Source organism: Schistocerca piceifrons, chromosome 5 (genome assembly GCF_021461385.2).
Source record: "Schistocerca piceifrons isolate TAMUIC-IGC-003096 chromosome 5, iqSchPice1.1, whole genome shotgun sequence".
In the NCBI taxonomy this organism is placed as follows: Eukaryota; Metazoa; Arthropoda; class Insecta; order Orthoptera; family Acrididae; genus Schistocerca; species Schistocerca piceifrons.
The window spans coordinates 573,233,223-573,247,037 of record NC_060142.1 but is presented as its reverse complement, the minus strand read 5'-3'; the positions used below and the strand labels follow the sequence as shown (position 1 = coordinate 573,247,037).

Genomic DNA, 13,815 nt, shown 5'->3' with positions numbered 1-13,815 from the left:
CAGTCCTGGCTTTTGCAAATATTTGTTATTTTTGTCAAAAAAATGGTTCAAATGGCTCTGAGCACTATGGGACTCAACTGCTGTGGTCAGAAGTCCCCTAGAACTTAGAACTACTTAAACCTAACTAACCTAAGGACAGCATACAACACCCAGCCATCACGAAGCAGAGAAAATCCCTGACCCCGCCGGGAATCGAACCCGGGAACCCGGGCGTGGGAAGCGAGAACGCTACCGCACGACCACGAGATGCGGGCGTTATTTTTGTCCATTCGAGACAACACGTCATCCCAGGCAACAATCGATATTACTGTCTGCAGTTTTTTTAGAAGTGGTTTTGCCTCATTTCCTGACGCTGCCTTTTCTTCTATGTCCTCGACAATTTCTTCAGGTGATACGTGAACGAAATCGAAATTCTGTCGAACAACTGATACTGCTTCCTCACGGCATGGCCATCTAGTATCGGACAATGTCTGAAGTCGCCCATTATTCTTCACAAGATCGTGCCAACGATGAGTAGAAGATACAAAAACGTCATAGAGTTGTAAAACATGAAATAAAAAACTGATTCTAACGATTCCTCACTGTTTTGGACCACAAGGTTTAACGAGTGCGCAATACATGGCCCATAAAATGCTAATGAATTCAATTCATTTATCCTTGCGTTTAAACCTTAATATTTTCCACTCATATTACTGACATTGTCACCCGCCAGGTTAGCAGAGAGCTCTAATGCGCTGCTTCCTGGACTCGGGTAGCCGCGCCGGCCGCGGATCGAATCCGCCCGGCGGATTAACGACGCGGGCCGGTGTGCCGGCCAGCCTGGATGTGGTCTTTAGGCAGTTTTCTACATCTCACTAGGTGAATACGGGGCTGGTCCCCACGTTCCGCTTCAGTTACACGGTTCGCAGACATCTGAAACACGTTCGCACTATGTCATGATTTACGCTAGACGCAGACAGCTGGGGTACACTGCTCCGGCCCAGGAGGGTTTGGGGTGGCGGCAGGAAGGGCATCCGGTCACCCCTTCGAATTACCCATGCCACATCCGATAGTAACAGTGCTGACCCTGGGCAGATTGCGGGACAAAGGCTCAAGCAAAAGAATATTACTCGCATTGTCATAGAATTGCAAATGACTATTTTCTATCCTACTATTGTATTTTCCAAAGAGATCTTGGATAACCTTCCTAAGATTTTCTCCCATATGGCTGTGCATGGGAACAAAATAAATATCTTTCATGAACTCTTCCCTAGAAATAATACCTTACTTCAACGACTAGTTGATCTTGCACTGTGTCTGCTGCTGAAGCTACAACTAGTCTGCAGTTTGCTGTTTGAATTTCGCGAAGTATTTTACTCAATACCTTGTTTCCCATAAGGTCAACGAATTCTTCAGAAATAGTCTTTGACAAACATGACTGAAGGCTACGACCTTTAGCGACATGGTCTTGGATGCGTTGTTTCAAAAGTGAGTCAAAATGAGCAATTAGTTCAAGAGAACCTAAATAGTTACCAATATTTGGGGTTCCAAAAGCTTTGTTATCGCCACGAAAAGCAAGTCCTCTTATTGCCAAATGTTTAATTACTTCTACTACGCGCCGAAGCAATAATTTTCCTCTGTTTCAATCATATGCTGCAGTTCTCTGTCGATACGTCCTTCTTCGATCGCAGAAGTCACGTCACTGAATTTTGCAATGATTAGCGCTGTTTTCAGGAGACTTCACTTTTTCCCCCCCTTCTTCCAGTCAGAAAATCCACCGGTTGAAAATGGAGTATGCGTGTTTTCTAAGTCAATGCTGTCACTGAATGATTTACAGAAAATACAAAATAAATTTCCTGTAAATTCGGAACACAACAGCTACTTCCTTTCATTCTTCTCTCCATTTGGCAGTTTTCTAAAGAATAAGGTTTTGGATGTGTCCCTTTTTTGTAGTTTCTAGACACTTGGACAGATTTACTTATATCATCTAATAGATTTACTTAGATCATCTAAATTGTTCTTGAAATAGTCTAAACCTTTCGCTATACACAGTTCAACGAGTTCGTTTCTCAAGTTTTTCCATTTCGCTGAAACTTTCTCCAGTGCTGGGGACCTCACTAATTCATTGTCAGTACTGTCGTCGATTTCGGTATTATGACCGCCTAGTTCAATATTCGCATTTCTCACCGCCTCACTTCCAAAATACTGCTCCACAACAATTTCAGATTCAGCAGATAGAAGAAGTAGGCGCAGGTGCACGAGGTTCTGGTTCTGTACAAACTTCAGTAACCAATGGAGTAATCTTTCTTCGCAAAATACGAAGTCACTTTTGGCAGTTCCTTCACAAATTCAGCTGCTTCTTTCTGTGTTTTTCTTTTCCTGGCACCACTGGAAAACTTTCGCATGCGACGAGATTCACGTCCCGTAAACCAGAAATGACTCTCAAATACTCGTATAATTTACACACTAACTGATTAGAATAAGCAATGTCACCCCACGTACTAATAGCCAGTCTGTAAATCTGTTGCAAATTACAACGCTCTAAACAAGACTGCCACACGAATTGACAATTCAGCTCTACAACAATAGACGAGAGATAAAATCAGTGAAAAAAGAAGGAAGAGGCGACGGGTGATTTTATCTCACAGTGCACAAAAGTGTTTGAAGTAACCCGCCTACTAATGTGGTCAAAAAGTTCTACCCGATTCCACGCAAACGGAGTTTATAAATACACGAACTTGTCACCATGAAAGGAATACTGTGATCATCTAGAATATCATGACGACCAACCTACTATCGATATAAACCCGCCCAGGCGATAGCAGCGTCACCTGGCGAGGAGTGACTGCTAGTCATACACTCGCACGGTGCCAGTAGCATCATGGAGCGTGCTGTCTGTGTGTAGAATGGGGAAGGCGTGCGATCTATTTGAGTTTGACCGAGGGCAGATTGTGATGGCCCTGGGGCTCGGCACGAGCATTTCGGAAACTTCACGACTTGTCGAATGATCGAGGAGCGCTGTGGTGAGTGTCTTCGACATGTGGTGAAACCAAGGTGAAACCACGTCTAGACATCGTGGGGTTGGGCGGGCACCCCTCATTATAGATGTCAGAAGTCGTAGGGTGGGCAGACTGGTAAAAGAGACAAGCGGTGAACTGTAGCGGAACTAACATCAGACTTAAATGCTGGGCAGATTATAAGTGTGTCTGAACACGATGACGCTCCGCAATCGACGACCCATGCTTGAGCCAATGTCAACACCACGACATCGGCAACTACGACTGAAATGGTCACGTGACCACCAGCACTGGAAGTTGGCGCAGTGGCAGAGCACTTCATGGTCTGATGAATCCTGACAACGTCTTCGTCATGCCTGGGGAGAGCGTGAACTGGTAGCCTTCCAGGGCAACAGTACATTGACACATGTACTGCGGTGTGGAGACAGACTGGCGGCGGCTCCATTTGCTCTGGGGAACATTCACATGGGCGTCCATGGGTCCAGCGGAGCTCGTGCAAAGGAGTATCGTACGCTGGTTGCAAAAAATGGTTCAAATGGCTCTGAGCACTATGGGTCTTAACTGCTGAGGTCATCAGTCCCCTAGAACTTAGAACTACTTAAATCTAACTAACCTAATGACAACACACACATCCATGCCCGAGGCATGATTCGAACCTGCGACTGTAGCGGTCGCGCGGTTCCAGACTGTAGCGCCTAGAACCGCTCGGCCACCCGGCCGGCACGCTGGTTGCAGACCACATACGTTGGTTGCAGACCACGTATACCCCCTCAGAACGAGCACTATGGGACTTAACATCTGAGGTCATCAGTCCCCTAGAACTTAGAGCTACTTAAACCTAACTAACCTAAGGACATCACACACGTCAATGCCCGAGGCAGGATTCGAACCTGCGACCGTAGCGGTCGCGCGGCTCCAGACTGTAGTGCCTAGAGCCGCTCGGCCACAACGGCCGGCTACTGGCTATTAGGGAGGTGATCGTAATGTTCTGGCTGATCGGTATATATCCTACTGCGCAAGTAGGCAGTGACTTAATTTCCCTTCGATTGGGACTGGGTATTCTACAACTACATGAGACAGCAGAACACTTCTGTTAAACGAGAATATATGGATCTCGATTATTATGCACTATTTTCGACCTCTTTTAAGAATTGGTTTATGCTAATTTATTAAGATAGTGGATGTAACAAACAAAGAAATTTCTTTCATATTTTTGGTCATATTTTATCCTACGATGATGACTGTATCTTGAATGATCTTTATTAGGCACCAGTTGAGAGCTCGATCAGAGTGGAGTTCCATCGTCCACCTAGAGGCCCCGATCTAGTGCTCCCCCTAAGCCTCCTCCCCCCCCCCCCCCTACACCTTAATCCGGCCCTGCGTGATCTTTTAGCAAGTGCGAAACTGTTATGTGGATGCTCAACCAACTCTAGCGGAAGATGCTACATCAATGGAGAGTTTTACTGTTGAAATTCCGAGAGCGTACATTCCAAAGAAGAATCAGACAACGTATTACTTCCTATCACACATCTTGCGAAATGATCACAACGAGAAAGTCAAAGGAGTTAAAGGTCATAATGAAATATACCAGCAGTCATTCATCCCACCCAACATTTGCGAATGGGACAATGAAGGGTGGGGGGTGGGATATGACAATGGTACCATACTGTGAATTCCGGGCTATAGACGTAGATTAAGCCATTCTTAGTTTTCTGAGACATCAGCTGAACTGATCTTGAAGACAACCCAGGTCTTGTTAACACTTATTTCAAACTGCTTGGCATGGCTATCTTTTTCACGACGGACATACGTCCACCAATACCGTCGGGGTCTCGTTGTAAAGATAAATTGTGGACTACAACAGTTATGTTCCTACGGTGAAAGGAAAATTTGTTATCTTCCAAATTACCTGAGTTGGTTCTTCAAATCCGTTGAAGTTTATTCCATATTCAGTGAACCCCCTGTCCTTGAGTGATGAAAATGTAGCATATGCTTCCAAATCATTAACAATGCAAGACGTCCTGCTGCCCGGAAAGGTCCTTCGACGCTCAAAAGGGGAGAGTTTTGACGTTTCGTCGACGAGTAGGTCAGCAGGAACACGGAGCCAAAGGTCGGGTTGGACGAAGGTGGGAAACGGAACTGACTGTGTCTTCCTGAAAGGAACCACCTCAAAATTCGCCGCAAACGATTTAGAAAAACCACGATAACCCAAATCCGGAACGCCCGAACGGAGTTTGAATCCCACTTTTCGCGAATGTGAATCTAATGTGTTAACCACAGCAGTGAGTCTGATAAAAGGTATTTCGCTGACTAAGGGGGACTTTACATAAGTGAACCTTACTTGTGCAACCAAGTAATTCTATACTGACAGAAAAAAATGTGAATTTACTCTGGAGGATATTTTACAGGTTCTCCCTATATCTGGATCCCGTCTTACTATGAAAGTTTCCCAACGCATAATTGGAAACTGACACGTTTAACTTTCATCCTAATGGCTTCCTATGCTGAGGCTAGCGCGCAGCATATATCAGGAGGAGGTCACTGGATGAAAAGCACACGGTTTCAATGATTACGTTTGTTATTATCTCATAAATTATATCAGTGCAAAGTCAAAATGGCTAAGCAGTCAGATAATACACTCCTGGAAATGGAAAAAAGAACACATTGACACCGGTGTGTCAGACCCACCATACTTGCTCCGGACCCTGCGAGAGGGCTGTACAAGCAATGATCACACGCACGGCACAGCGGACACACCAGGAACCGCGGTGTTGGCCGTCGAATGGCGCTAGCTGCGCAGCATTTGTGCACCGCCGCCGTCAGTGTCAGCCAGTTTGCCGTGGCATACGGAGCTCCATCGCAGTCTTTAACACTGGTAGCATGCCGCGACAGCGTGGACGTGAACCGTATGTGCAGTTGACGGACTTTGAGCGAGGGCGTATAGTGGGCATGCGGGAGGCCGGGTGGATGTACCGCCGAATTGCTCAACACGTGGGGCGTGAGGTCTCCACAGTACATCGATGTTGTCGCCAGTGGTCGGCGGAAGGTGCACGTGCCCGTCGACCTGGGACCGGACCGCAGCGACGCACGGATGCACGCCAAGACCGTAGGATCCTTCGCAGTGCCGTAGGGGACCGCACCGCCACTTCCCAGCAAATTAGGGACACTGTTGCTCCTGGGGTATCGGCGAGGACCATTCGCAACCGTCTCCATGAAGCTGGGCTACGGTCCCGCACACCGTTAGGCCGTCTTCCGCTCACGCCCCAACATCGTGCAGCCCGCCTCGAGTGGTGTCGCGACAGGCGTGAATGGAGGGACGAATGGAGACGTGTCGTCTTCAGCGATGAGAGTCGCTTCTGCCTTGGTGCCAATGATGGTCGTATGCGTGTTTGGCGCCGTGCAGGTGAGCGCCACAATCAGGACTGCATACGACCGAGGCACACAGGGCCAACACCCGGCATCATGGTGTGGGGAGCGATCTCCTACACTGGCCGTACACCACTGGTGATTGTCGAGGGGACACTGAATAGTGCACGGTACATCCAAACCGTCATCGAACCCTCGTTCTACCATTCCTAGACCGGCAAGGGAACTTGCTGTTCCAACAGGACAATGCACGTCCGCATGTATCCCGTGCCACCCAACGTGCTCTAGAAGGTGTAAGTCAACTACCCTGGCCAGCAAGATCTCCGGATCTGTCCCCCATTGAGCATGTTTGGGACTGGATGAAGCGTCGTCTCACGCGGTCTGCACGTCCAGCACGAACGCTGGTCCAACTGAGGCGCCAGGTGGAAATGGCATGGCAAGCCATTCCACAGGACTACATCCAGCATCTCTACGATCGTCTCCATGGGAGAACAGCAGCCTGCATTGCTGCGAAAGGTGGATATACACTGTACTAGTGCCGACATTGTGCATGCTCTGTTGCCTGTGTCTATGTGCCTGTGGTTCTGTCAGTGTGATCATGTGATGTATCTGACCCCAGGAATGTGTCAATAAAGTTTCCCCTTCCTGGGACAATGAATTCACGGTGTTCTTATTTCAATTTCCAGGAGTGTAGAATGAGTCTGGAGAGTCGCTGGATGTCAAGAACCAGACTTGAGATCCAGTCTTAAGGTGGACTTGGAGGGGTGTGGATGAAGAAGAAAGGTCCTGTGGGACTCGTAGTAGAGTCTTGGTGTGATCTCAGCGGCGAGCCGTGGAACGCAAGGGGTCCTGCGGGACGTGTACCACAAGTTTCGAGAGCGCTCAGTGAAAGTTAAGAGTCCCGGAGCGGGCTTGGGCGAACAACGTTAGTCGGCAGTGAGGAAGCAATTCCGGGAACAGAAGCGACTGTAGGGTGGCGCCAAAGCCGAGTACCGGAGTGGCCATGGAGATCTTACGTTTTGGAGAGTCACTAATGCTTAGTTACGCCGTTTTCCAGGGAGTTTTGAGACAATAAAGTAAGTGAAAGCGGAATTTTTGAGTATCAGCTCTCGTTTAGCTCTATTCGTTTCGTGATTATGGTGAGCTGTAGAAGGTTATGGTGTTAGAAAGTGAAGTAACTCGGATGTGTGCAATCTACAACATGGGCCAGGTATTTCCTGTGATGGCCAAAGCGAGTTCAAAGTTGAGAATATTTGAGGAAAAACTGTTGTCCGCTACTGTTCAAAGTGGTAGCTGACTGGAGGGAGTCTCTAACAGTACTTACATTCACTATCGCATCGCCATATGGTCTCCAGTTCAGACTGTCATAACTTTCATTATACCGTAATTACAGTGAACCGCCTCACTTTAGAGTCTCTGATCAAATGATTGGTTATGTTCTCTGAAGTTGAAAGGTTGCTGTGCCCGTTCCGCGATTGCAAGAATTCAGAATAACTGTTCTTTTCCTGTGTAACAAAGACACAATGAGCCGGCCGAAGTGGCCGTGCGGTTAAAGGCGCTGCAGTCTGGAACCGCAAGACCGCTACGGTCGCAGGTTCGAATCCTGCCTCGGGCATGGATGTTTGTGATGTCCTTAGGTTAGTTAGGTTTAACTAGTTCTAAGTTCTAGGGGACTAATGACCTCAGCAGTTGAGTCCCATAGTGCTCAGAGCCATTTGAACCATTTGAAAGACACAATGGTTATTCCTGCGTTATGCCCTTCGAAATTTACGGACTTTTCCCTACAGAAGCGTCGGAGGTGTAAAAAAAACAATAAATAAATAAAAAAAAAGGCAGCAACATTACAAATATTTGCACTTACAGTACTATTACAGTTAACTCGTGAGGAGACCTACTTTCAGTGAGCAACTGAAGAGCATAGCGTTTGTAGACAACCGTGTACTGGACTCCAAAATGTGCGAAAGAGGTACACGTCGCATAATGACCATTTTAGAAAAATATCGACAGTGGTTCTTTCCATGTTGTAACCATAAATTGTCTAGGAAGGAAGGTGGTAAATCATATTGTACAAATAGGCGCGGCAACGAACCGACCGGTGTCTTGTGGATAAGGCATGTAGATGCAGATGTAAAAACATTTTCGTACAGGTGCTATGTAGCAATTTTGTGGCAGCCGTCAATTCTGCCTCTGTATTCAGTAAGTTTATGCGGGCATTTTTAGCACAGTTCTTAGAGTGAAGTCAGTGTGGCAAGTTGTGCGGAAAAGATGGCACTGTGGAACACATGGGTATTTGCGCGATCATTTGAGAAGAATACAGCCACTGAATATCGGCTTTGGCCTAATGAAAAATTTGCTTCCATCATCGCGAATAAAAGTGGTACTGGCACAACACGAATAAAGAGTAAAATTTACGCTGTGAAAATGCACAATTGCGAGCCACGTCGGCCTTGAAGATACACTTGCGACTCTGCTTTAGAATGTGAATAGTGTTATACCCTGTAAAAAACACGTAACATCGATTTCTGCGGTCAATGAGAAATGTGTTGGACGGGCGGCCGATCAGCACGAGACACGACTAATATTCGTAGATCGCTGAAGAGACGTTCATCACGCCTGATTGGAACTGCCGGCAAAGATTCATGAGGAATAACTCTGAACAAATCTTTCCCTCTCCGGCGGAATAAATTCTACTGGAACATTGTGACAGCAATTTTGTGGACCGAGACTCGAATCCAGACGGTTGACTTCCGGTTCGAAAGGAATTCTTAGGCTGCGGCTAAACCATTCTCCTGCACAGCCTCCCCCACGGAGACCAGTCCAGAAAGCTACACAAGATGAGCATTGAGTTATTCCGTGAGATTTGCGTGTATGGCTCAGCCGTTAAGGACAATGCTCCTGGGAGACAAGGGTCTGGGTTCGTGTCTCGATCCTAAAAGTCGTTGTAACCTCTCAGAAAGTTTTAGAGAAAACTTACCTGAAGTCAAACGCGCCAAGGCCTTACTGTTCAAAACAGCTGCGTTAAGGGGATGTAGAAAATATGGAAACTTTCTACTTATATTTTATTGACAGCGATTTGAAGAGCGTAATCATTCCGACAATACTGAAATTGGTATAAAACGCTAAAAGTAGTTTTTGTCGCGATCTTAACACTGCTGTTTTGAACAGTAAGGCCTTTGTCGCGTTTGACGTATTTATTTTATTTACTTATTTATTTATTGTTCCGTGGGACCAAATTAAGGAGAAGTCTCCATGGTCATGGAACAAGTCAATACAAGAAATTATAACACGATATTAGAAACAGATAAAATGAAATATAAAAAAACATATTCAGGTGACAAGTCGTAAGTTTAAATGAAGAAAATCAACAATGTAACACTGGAATTTGCTTAATTTTTCAGCTCTTCCAGGAGCTCCTCGACAGAATAGAAGGAGTGAGCCATGAGGAAACTCTTCAGTTTAGACTTAAAAGAGTTTGGGCTACTGCTAAGATTTTTGAGTTGTTGTGGTAGCTTATTGAAAATGGATGCAGCAGAATACTGCACTCCTTTCTGCACAAGAGTCAAGGAAGTGCATTCTACATGCAGATTTGATTTCTGCCTAGTATTAACTGAGTGAAAGCTGCTAACTCTTGGAAATAGGCTAATATTGCTAATAACAAACGACATTAAAGAAAACATATACTGTGCGGGCAATGTCAGAATTCCCAGATTTTTGAATAGGGGTCGACAAGAGGTTCTCGAACTTACACCACATATAGCTCGAACAGCCCGTTTTTGAGCCAAAAATACCCTTTTTAAATCAGAAGAATTACCCCAAAAAATAATACCATACGACATAAGCGTATGAAAATATGCGAAGTAGACTATTTTTCGTGTTGAAGTGTCACTTATTTCAGATACTGTTCTAATGGTAAATAAAGCAGCATTTAGCTTCTTAACAAGATCCTGGACATGGGCTTTCCACAACAATCTATCCGAACGCCTAGAAACTTGAACTGTTCCGTCTCGCTTATAATATGCCTATTCTGTCTGATCAAAATATCGGTTCTTGTTGAATTGTGAGTTAGAAACTGTAAAAACTGAGTCTTACTGTGATTTAGCATCAAATTATTTTCCACAAGCCATGAACTTATTTCATGAACTACATTATTTGTTACTGTTTCAATATTACACACAAGATCCTTCACTATCAAGCTGGTGTCATCAGCAAACAGAAATATTTTTGAATCACCTGTAATACTACAAGGCATATCATTTATATAAATAAGAAACAGTAGTGCCCCCAGCACCGACCCTTGGGGAACGCCCCACTTAACAGTGCCCCATCGGGACTGAACATCACTACCACTATCAATATTGCGTAGAATTACCCTCTGCTTTCTGTTCTTAAAGTAAGAGGCGAACCAATTGTAAGCTACTCCCCTTACTCCATAATGGTCCAACTTCTGCAGTAATATTTTGTGGTCAACACAGTCAAAAGCCTTCGTTAAATCAAAGAAAACACCTAGCGTTCGCAACTTTTTATTTAATCCGTCCAAAACCTCACAGAGAAAAGATAATATAGCATTTTCAGTTGTTAAACCATTTCTAAAACCAAACTGACCATTTAACAGCAAATTATGTGAATTTAAATGCTCCAGTAACTTTGTATATACAACCTTCTCGATAACTTTAGCAAACACCGATGGCATAGAAATAGGCCTAAAATGGTCAACATTATCAATGTCTCCCTCTTTAAAAGTGGCTTCACTACCGAGTACTTTAATCGGTCAGGAAACCGACCACTCCTAAAGGAAAAGTTACAGATATGGCTGAGAACTGGGCTAACATACATAGAACAATACTTCAGTATTCTGCTAGATACCCCGTCATATCCATTAGAGTTCTTGGTCTTTAGTGATTTAATTATTAACTCAATCTCCCTCTTGTCAGTATCATGGAGGAGCATTTCAGGTAACAGTCTCGGAACACTTTTTTCTAAGAGCGCTATATGATTCCCTGTTGGGACTAGGTTTCTATTTAGTTCACCTGCTATATTCAGAAAGTGATTATTAAATACTGTACATATATGCGACTTATCAGTAACACGGAAATTCCCACTACGCACTGATTCTATATCCTCGACCTGTCTCTGCAGACCAGCAACTTTCTTTACGACTGACCATATGGTTTTAATTTTATCCTGAGACTTAGCTATTCTATCTGCATACCACATACTTTTTGCCTTCCTAGTAACATTTTAAGCACCTTACAATACTGTTTGTAATGGGCTGCTGCATTTAGATTTTGACTGTTTCTAACGTTTTGATATAATTGCCACTTTGTTCTACAAGATATTCTTATCCCTCTAGTCAGCCACCCAGGCTGCCTGTTTGTGCTAATACCCTGTTTTAAACGTTCTAACGGAAAGCAACTTTCAAAGAGCATGAGAAAAGTCTTGAGAAAAGCATTATATTTATCGTCTACTGTATCAGCGCTATAAACATCTTGCCACTCTTGTTCCTTTATAAGGTTTACAAAGGTCTCTACAGCAACTGGATCAGCTTTCCTGAACAGCTGATGACTATATTTAACACGTGTTACAGCACAATAATCTTTTAAAGTTAAAATTTGTGCATCATGATCTGAAAGGCCATTCGCCTTTTTGCTAACAGAATGCCCTTCTAGTAATGAGGAATGAACAAATATGTTGTCTATGGTTGTTCTACTGTTCCCTTGCACTCTCGTTGGAAAGAATACAGTTTGCATAAGATGATATGAATTAAAGAGGTCTACCAGCATCCTCTTCCTTGCAAAATCACTTATACAATTAATATTGAAGTCACCACATATAACTAACTTTTTGTATTTCCTATAAAGTGAACCAAGAACCTCCTCTAGCTTTAGCAAAAATGTTGTGAAATCGGAGTCTGGGGATCTATAAATAACAACAGTTAGAAGTTTAGCTCCGTTAAATTTAACCACACCTGCACAACATTCAAACACCTTTTCAGTGCAGTACTTTGAAACATCAATTGACTCAAATGGGATGCCGTTTTTCACATACATGGCTACTCCCCCACACCGCAAAGAGCTCCTCGAAAAGCTGCCAGCCAACCTGTATCCTGGTAAAGGAAGCCTCTGAATTATCTCTTTATTTAAGAAGTGTTCAGATATACCAATAATTTCAGAGTCAACATCTATAAGCAGTTCACTAACTTTATCTCTAATACCTTGTATATTTTGATGAAATATACTAATTCCCTCATTACTCGGATACCTAAGCTTTGTCAAAAGTGATTCCCTTGTTAGAGAGACTTCCCTTAAGCAGGAATATCTATCAGCTGACTTCAGTCTAAAAAAAGGTGCAGCTCTAACACCCACTACTGCAGGAATTTTCCCATGAGTGATCCCACCAACCCCACCTATGCTGTCACCTATAAGCTTTGCCAACCTCCCCTTCCCATACCTGTTGAGGTGCAGGCCTGATAAACTCCACCGACACCACTGAAATGTGACCCATGCTTTCTGTCATCAGCGCACCCCCAAGTCTCATGTTATTACGCCTGACGGGTGTATTAAGATGAGGCCGATCGTGACGCTGAAACAGTTCCACGAAATGCACATTCGTGTTGCCAGTCTGAGTGGCTATCTTTTCCAGGTCACCATCTATGTTATACTCCCCATCCCTATCAATACTATTACCAGCCCCACCCACAATCACTACCTGATCCTCTTTAGTAAAATCCCTACATAACCCCCCTATGTTAACAGTCACCTGAGCCAACCCTGCATTAGGCTTCACAATGCTGGTGACCTGGTACTCACTCCCCAGCACTTCCTGCAACTGCTGGCCTACACCTCTGCCATTAGAACTACCTAACAGCAGAACCTTCTTCTTCCTCTTCGACTTTGCAACTGTTCTAGACACAGTAACTACTGAGGTCTGCTGCATACTTCCTACATCTACAGCCACTAGAGATTCCTCTCCACTAGACTCTGACAGTTGGTCATATCTATTGTAAACACCAATAGTAAAACTATCTGAAAATCTTCTTCTCCTAGCAGATCTCTTGCCAACAGCCAGCTCCCATTCCACAACCCGCTTCCTTCCTCATCCTATCTAGCTCCTCCTGTTCGTTTTTCATCTGCACCTGAAGGGCACAGATCTTACGCTCCTGCTCCTCTATCAACTTACTCTTGCTACATAACCTGCAGTTCCAGGAGAGGATCTCACCAGAATGCCCACTGGCTTCCCCACTGCATTCCCCCCAGTGAAAATACTTCGAACAAGTCTCACACTGCAATCCACTACTCACGAACCTACGGTAAAGCCCACACTCTCACTCATGGTAAAATTTTATTTTTTCTAAGTTCCGCTACTACAATAAGAAGATGTTAAAAACCTGACTACAATAATCACAAACATACTCTACAAGGGAAGTAACTACTATTATTAACAGTGTTAATAAACA

General features: G+C 44.5%; 1 protein-coding gene across 1 annotated transcript in view; it reads right to left on the bottom strand.

The window, feature by feature from the left end:
• The window catches only part of LOC124798682 (ERC protein 2-like), a 482,084-nt gene that overhangs the window by 86,799 nt on the left and 381,470 nt on the right, over positions 1–13,815 (bottom strand). The gene's annotated exons all lie outside the window — the stretch shown is intronic.